General features: G+C 40.0%; 1 long non-coding RNA gene across 2 annotated transcripts; it reads left to right on the top strand.

Moving 5' to 3' along the window:
* The first annotated feature begins 273 nt into the window (after nt 1-273).
* LOC117810661 lies at nt 274-2,516 on the top strand. Of its 2 annotated transcripts, none has more exons than XR_004630817.1 (3): nt 274-373; nt 1,601-1,905; nt 2,398-2,516. It is a non-coding gene; the product is annotated as an uncharacterized LOC117810661 (long non-coding RNA). The 2 variants fall into 2 exon arrangements; XR_004630818.1 differs by having other exon boundaries at nt 2,323-2,516.
* Nucleotides 2,517-7,588: the final 5,072 nt, after the last annotated feature.

The raw sequence follows: 7,588 nt of genomic DNA, 5'->3' as shown, positions 1-7,588 counted from the left end.
GTTATTTGTAGTTGTTTGCCCTGTGTGCCATATCTTGTATTTTTATATTAGTTGTCTGTGTATTTTAATCTGTGTTAAATCTTTAGTGTTGCCTGTTTTATTTTGAAGTTCTTACTCCCTGTGTGTCTGGTTTAGTTTTATATCCTGCCCTTGTGTGTTTCCCTCCACTTTGATTGCACCTAATGAGTTTCACCTGTGTCTTGTGTCACACCTGGGCCTGATCACCTTGTGTGTATTTAGTCAATGTATGTTGTGTTTCCTCCCTTCGGTGTCAGTTAATTGTCAAACCTGGTCCTTCGGCTCTTTATCCTTCTCTGTGAATTTTGGATTTTTCTCTGCAACGATTTGGATTTTGATGTTTTGGACTTTTGAAGTAAGTTTGCCTAGTGTCCCCTTTTTGGTCTTTTTTTTTATAAATTATATTTTTGTTGTTTGTCACGTGCATAGACTGTATACAATATGGACGTAGTATCCGTGACGTCACCTATCTGTTTCTGAAGCACTGTTTTGATGCCAATCGTCGGCAGCAGCCATATTGCTGCTGTCGAGCGATTGTAACCTAAAGATGCGGGCTTTGAGCCTCCTAGCCAACAGCTACAGTGTTCCCGTCTGTCAATCAAGTCAGCTGTGCCTCTCATTGGAAGACTCGTAATCTCAATATCTTTGAAATTGCCGCGTTAGAATAAAATTCACGTCCCCTACAGTATGTGCCGATCGAGAAAAGACTCCACTCGTCTTTTGTACCAGGCTGTAAACTCAAGCGGATCCTTGATGAACTGCAGATTTTAGCACTTCCGCATTGGACTCATTTTTTTAGACCGGATATTGCTGCTTGGTCACGTATGATGAAACCAAGGAGGATCACACGTGCAGACAACAACAAAATAAACTCATGACAGTGGCTTGGGAATAAAATGAATGACATTAAATGTACATAAGGATCCTGACTTAGATTTATTAGACCGCTGCACTGTTACACCAGTGTAGTCTAAATCCATAACTTTGGCTCAGACACTGCTTCACAGACCGTGTTCTGTCAAATACAGTACAGTGTCATCTGTGGTGCTTCCCACACTCAAAAATAGTGCTCGCTGGCTTTTAGGATGCGGTCATGTGACTTCAGTCTGATTAGCTGCTTAGCTGATAGGTTGGAGCTTAAACTCAGAGTCCATTTGCTGATATTTTGGTAACGTTTGACACAAAGTGCATTTTATTTACACTTATCAACTGGGCCGCCTGGTTGTGAACAAAGTACTGTCATTGTTTCCATCACGGCCGCAGCAGGAAGTAGGGAGGCATGGCGGCAGCTTCACTACAGAGTGCCAAAGGGGACAAAAAAAGCGTATGATAAACAAAGTGTTCAATAATGCAATAGTGTTTTGTGTGTTTTTTCATAATGTTAAGTCTCTTGTGGATGACATGCACTAATGGATGATGTGCTACTGTTCAATGGATAGGTTTAAATTTGTCTTGATGTCCAGAAGGCTGCACGCAATAAGACATATCAGAGTGATTATAAATTCTTCTCCGATGAGTTGAAGGTAAAGTTAAGAGTCTGTTTTCAAAATGTTCATCTATCCATTTTCTTCCGCTTATCCAGTGTCGGGCCACAGAGGCAGCAGTCCAATCAGATCGAACCAGACATCCCTCTCCCAAGCAACATTTTCCAGCTCCACCTGGGGGATCCCGAGGCATCCCCAGACCAGATGGGATTTATAATCCCTCCAATGAGTTCCGGGTCTTCCCCTGGGCCTTCTCCCAGTTGGATGTGCCCGGATCACCTCTAAAGGGAGGCGTCTGGGAGGCATCCTTATCAACTGCCCAGACCACCTCAACTGAGTCCTTTCGATGTGGGGGATAACAGCTCTACACCAAGCTCCCTCTTGATGTCCAAGTTTTTTAAATGTAAGTAATATAAATGAAAGATGTGTGTTTAGAATTTGAGAGATAAGAGTCAAAAGTCAGAAAAATAAAGTCTTAAGTGAAGTAAAAGTACTTAAAAACCTCACTTTAGTGCAGCATTTGAGTATTCCTATTTACCACAATGTGTGTGGATTAATCAAACAAAGGTGTCAATTATATATTTCAAAGACAGGGCTAAACACAAAAGTACTTTTAAAAGAGACAGCTTTGTATGGCACTCAGCTCTCCTTATAAACCTGAGACATAAGACAAAGTAAAAATCAATGTAGCTTCTGAGAAAAGCTTGGAGGATCACCTTTCATAGCTGTGGATATTGATCATGAATGATGCTTGTTTGCAAACAGTAAAGCCAGGATTGTTTAATGTCTCCCTCATTACTCTGACAATGTCATTTTTCAGCTGCGAGTTGCGAACATTTCCTGCAATTTGTCTCAATGAGGAGCGGGCTATGAAAATATGTCTCAACTATTTCAGAACACATTCCTTGCAGCTAAAGTGACCTGGAGAGCCCGAACAACAGCCGTCTCTCCTTGTGTTGCAGTTCTTCTGCAGTAATTAGCATGCTAATGGGTTAATAAAAGTCTTCTGGCCTCTCACTGCCTTTGGAGTTGAAATATGACAAAGCCCTTTTTAATGAGGATGTGATGGTGTTATTGCTTTTTATTGGACTCATCTTTCACAGTAAAACTTTATCGAAAAACTTTTGCAGAGGATTTCTATAAATCTTTAGGAGAGGATAATCGAGTTTGACCAAAGAATGATCACAGATTTGAAACATACTTTGTGAAGAAACTTCAACAATGATTGCACGGGAGCATCTTTATCATAGGTTGGCTGTACTGCAGTGTAGTTTATCTTTCACAGTTTAGTCCTAGTGAGACTTAAAGCTCTATTAATGGAGTTTACAAATCATTTTTCAAAAGCTAAAATACTTAACCTTTAACGCTTGGCAAATAACAACAAATCAGGCAGATGAAACACAGGCCTTTACAGAGCAGAAAGTTGAGTTAGTCATGAGATTGATATTTTAAGGTTAGCTTGTGATAGGTGAAGCTACATTTTGTTTATGACGACTTTAAGAAATGCCTCATCCTGCTGTACAAAATGGCAGCCCTGTTCTGAAGAGCACACTATTAATCCGAGCTTATCATAGCTATCAGGGACACTTGGGGAAGCCCAACAATGCCCAGAATGAGGTACAATGTAAAGTAGATCTATATGAATGGGAAAGTGGCCGTTTGTAAGATAGATATGACAACTATTCTGTAACATCAGGTCCAGAAGTAGGTTTGGATGAACCTTTTAACAGTGATAGCCCCAGCGCTGTAATCACAGATTAGCTTACTAGTAAGCCTGATTAGTAAGCATAACTACTTTGACAAAGTGCAACAGTCTACTACTACAAATCTGTAGTATATGAATAGAAAATGACATATAACTGCACAAAAGAACATCCTCTTATTACCAACATTAGCACCAAAAAATAAATAACGTGGTCCTCAAACTATTCCTGCAGGGTCTCTTTCAGAGTTTGTGCAGTATTCCTCAAATGCAAAAGTCTAGATTTAATTAAAAGTGATAAGAGAAAAATAATTATTCCACATCACTTAATGGCGTGTTCGTCATTTTAAAGCAAGAGCAGAAAACCCTCAATTTATCACAGTGGGACAAAAGACCGTCACCTTTACCATTAGGGTTGCAAAATTCTGGGAATTTTCAAAGTTCGAAACTTTCCATGGGAATTAACGGGAATAATCCAGGAATTCAAGAAATTGAAGGTTGGCTCTTAATAGGGAACTTGAATATAGTTGGAGAACCAGATTTCATGCAAGTACAGTTGAATATCTATGCAGAGCCATCCTCAGCAAGGCTGGACAGTGACACTTAAGAGGAAGAGTGGGAGTTGGATGTTGAGGAAGTGGACATGGAGGATGTTGATGAGACCCAGGAAGAGCCCATTGCCTGAAAGGGTTTAGCAAAAATACAGAGGCTAGGCTTGAGAAGCTTGAGGGAGGATGCTTTTTTATTTGCATGTTGAATGGAATTTTTTTTGAGGGAGAGCGGCTCTTTTCATTTAACATTTTGAATGAGACTTTGTTGGGATTGCATTTTTGTTAATTTTTGAATGGGTTGGGTCAGGGGATGAGTAATATTTAACTCATCATTCACGTTTTTATTCTTCAATGAAAGAATTGATGGTTCAATAAAAATATTTAACACTTGATAAAGTTCTACTTACAAATAGAAAACATTGAAAACATTTGAGCATATGTTTAAAGCTGAAATGTGGCACACTGTGTATGATGACCTGTGAAGATGGGTAAAGCTACATTAAAAGTCACTATGGGGGTATAGCTTGAATCCATAAGGACAGAACTAGATGTTATAAAATACTTTGAAATCTCATACATCACGCTGAGCCAGCGCCCACAGACCATCATAACACAACTGCACACTGGGATTTTATGTTTGCTCTCATCACTCATGTCGAACGCAGAATGCATTTTTCTTACTCTGTGCCTACTTATGTGCAGGCTTTGATCTAAAAAATATCATTATGATGTTACAACACAGAATAACAGAGGGTCAATGAGGAAATAAAACAAGATGATCTCCTTCCAGCCAGCATGGAAAGACATCTGAAATGCAAATTTGTATTGACTCATACTCAAACACATCTCTGTAAACTGCGAAACAGATGAGACTTGAAAGCTGGAAAAATTTCTCCATTCAATATGCCGGACAGCTCGCTTTCCTCCTGAGGGTGACAGACTCCATGTGATACTCGTACGTCTGTGATCCTAACAGCATTTGGCATGTAGAAATGACTTTTCATGAAAATTAGTGAGCTCTGTGTGGACCAGAGGAACATCCCCAGAACAGAAACCGCAAACCAGGCAGAAAAAAGCTGCTGTTGATCATCATAGGATGGGCTTTATTGATTTTTGATGCAGGAGCCTGTTGTGTGTGCATGAGCTTATATTCCGGTGCTTACTGTTGCACTAATTGTGCGTGATAAGGAGATGTAGTTGTGTTGTTTGATTGCTTGGAGAATGTAGAGGACATCAGAGGACATCAGTGTGTTTTTGTAAGCCTTATCACCACGCTAGCTTTCATGCTAAGCAGGTAAGGAAATACCAACATCCATGAAATATGAGCATTTTGTGGTACAATAACCGATACAAAGTAAGCTGGTTGTCAGTAAACCACCAGCATTCTTAAGCTTCCAAAATGGGTTAGCAAATGAGATATTGGTGCACCAAATTAAGCCAAATTCTAATCGCTCTTCCTCTGACACTGGCTGAACTTAATATAAAATTATTACGCTCCAGAGAGAACACATGATGAAATATCTGACCTCAGCTCGGTAATAAAACCACAACAAAGAGCAGAGGAGCTATCTCCTCCTCCCTCCTTCACACGCTTGCACTCTTTTCTATTCACATCCTAAATAATTCTCTATCATGAGTCCTGCACCTGAGCGAGGTTAGGGTGCTCTGGGAGCACCCAGTCTGACTCAGAGTTTCCCCCCTCATGGAATATTAACTGGGGGTTAAGAGCTGCCGAACAGTTGATCCTGACCATGGCCTTGATAGTGCAGCATTTAAATCAGGCCTGCTGGAAAAGCGTGACATGACAGGCATGTTAGCAAGGTCTCGTTCAAAAGGACATGGTGGGATTTGCATGGTAAAGGATGGCGAGTAGTTCTGCTTTAAATAAATGGGAGAGAATCTGCGCTTGAATTTTTCAAAATGGCAACTCAAGGTGAGACAAAGGAATCCCTGTAATGTAAGTGTTTAGAGAACCAGGGCCAAGGGGGTTGTCCTTAGCATGCTAAGAGGGTTAGCTATACATCCTCAGGCCTCTGTTGGGAGAGTTCTTCAAAAGACGCCATCATGAATTGTTAAAGACCAAACAAATATGAGGGAATGACTGGTTTATTTGCTGTTTCTGCATTGTCAGTGTCGTCCGAGGCATATTTATGTGTATTGTTCCAGCTTTAATGACAGCAGAGAGCGACTGTATGATCTAAGATAACCAGTTTGGATTTTATGATTTCTGGTTAATATGGATCGAGTTACACGTCAGCCTTAAGGGCCTCACAAACTTCTTTCAATACGTGTTTTTTGTTCTTGTCATAAGACCTGTTCGTGACCTACGTTTGACTGTGCTCGTCCTGAAGCTACATGTCTCACTATAGTTGGCACTTCACGTTCTCTTAACTTTGACCTGTAAATTCCCATCGCTGAATGCTTAACAAGTAGGCGGTAGGAATGGCAGAGCGTGTGATCATGAAGAGGAGTACAACACAGAAAGACAGAGAAGTCTCTTTGGGCTATTTGTTCAAAGTCAGTACATTTTTAAGGCCTGCCCTCTTGGCTCAGCAGGATATGCAGATTTGAAAAGATTTGCATTATTTGAGCTTTTTGAATCTTGTTTGTTTTGGTCAAAAGTAATAATAACCATCAACTATATTTTGTTTGCAGCAATGCTCCATCTCAGATGTTTTCTCTTTTATGGACACCCACACACAGGTTCTAAATTATGCATGAAATTTTGTGTTTATAATCAATATTAAGCATACGAGCCCCCAGGTTTTATGAGTTCTTCAGAAAATCTTATTCAAAGGATGTTTTTCCCTTTTTTTCTAACTCTGAGTCAAACTGATTTGGCCTTATTGATCAAAAGTGCTAAAAGTCAAACGAGGTTCCTTTTTCAAGTCTTTTTAGCTGATAAATGACAGAAAAAATTAAAACTGTATTTCTTTGATCTGATCTCACTGTGCAAGTTAATTCCTTAAAGGTGCAGTGTGTAGAATTGAGAACCATATTGCCCGGTGCACCTGATGGTTAAGCAACGTTGGCCATCAAGAAATAGAATCTCCTGGGATGTATGATCCTCCATTTGTAAATGCTACATAGACTAGTACTTATAAAGCACTTTTCTAGCCTTTCTGACCATTCAAAGCACTTTAACACTACTCAGCACATTCACCCATTCACACCACATTTACTCACTGGAGGTAGAGGTTGCTATAGTAAAGGACAATCAGTATTAGCTTATTTTATTCATACAGATTCACACACCCCTGAACAACAGCGGGAGCAATTTTGGGTCCAGTGTCTTGCCTACTGCAGGAGCTGAGATTGAACCACCAACCTTCCAATTTAATAAAAGACAGACTCTACCCACTGAGCCACAGTCGCCCTTCGCCAAGTTTGTACCATTAAAAATGTCTATAAATACAAACTCCTTCAAACAGAACAACAACTGTCTTCTTCGTTTTACTCCTGCAACTGGTACATTTTCTGCTGAAAAAAAACCCCACATGGGATGGCAGCCTCCATGGAAGTTGACCTGTTCCTTATGCAAATATAAAAGGCTCATTCTAAGTTAACACAAATACAGTTATTTTTAAATTCAGGTAATCATACAAACATACTATCATCCATCTCTAAATTCTACACACTGCACCTTTAATGTGTTATTTACTTGGTTTATGTGATTTGGTAAAAGCAGACTTAAGATTTAGCGTGGACTTAATGTTTTTTTCACTCTTGGGTTTGTTTTGACCTTGAGGGCCCAACACATGCTCATAATCGCCAGAGACTGGAAAGCACACAAAGTCACTGACAGAAAACACCCTGCCCACTCTACATGCAAC

The sequence above is a fragment of the Notolabrus celidotus genome, chromosome 3 (assembly GCF_009762535.1).
Source record: "Notolabrus celidotus isolate fNotCel1 chromosome 3, fNotCel1.pri, whole genome shotgun sequence".
NCBI lineage: Eukaryota > Metazoa > Chordata > Actinopteri > Labriformes > Labridae > Notolabrus > Notolabrus celidotus.
This window is presented reverse-complemented; position numbering and strand designations above follow the sequence as displayed.